Raw genomic sequence first — 399 nt, 5'->3', positions numbered from 1 at the left:
GACACTTGTGGTAGCACATAGTGGGGCAATTTTTGAAAAGGATGCAATCTTTCATGGACACACCGTAGCTTTCCTATTCTTCGCCATCGAAAGCACATTAATTCCTCATCCTCTAATAACCTAATAAACTCGCTGGTAGCAACGATCCATCCTACAGAACGAAAGGAACACCACCCAGGGCTCTTTCATCGTGGTAAAGACACGCGGCAGAACAAATTGGGGCCCGCCGTGTTGTTTGACAAATTTCGTCTAGCGCCGCGGGAGAATGCCTTCTAATATCCTCCCAGTTGATTCTTCCTTGTCCACCAATATCTCTCAACCATCCTCCTTCCTCCTCGTCTGAGAGCGCACAGTTGGTCCGCCGTTGGCCATCCTTTAAGTATTCGTTGCACGACCACT

The sequence above is a fragment of the Habropoda laboriosa genome, unplaced genomic scaffold, assembly GCF_001263275.1.
Source record: "Habropoda laboriosa isolate 0110345459 unplaced genomic scaffold, ASM126327v1 scaffold156, whole genome shotgun sequence".
NCBI lineage: Eukaryota > Metazoa > Arthropoda > Insecta > Hymenoptera > Apidae > Habropoda > Habropoda laboriosa.
The sequence above is the reverse complement of the archived record's forward strand: the minus strand, read 5'-3'. Positions refer to the sequence as shown.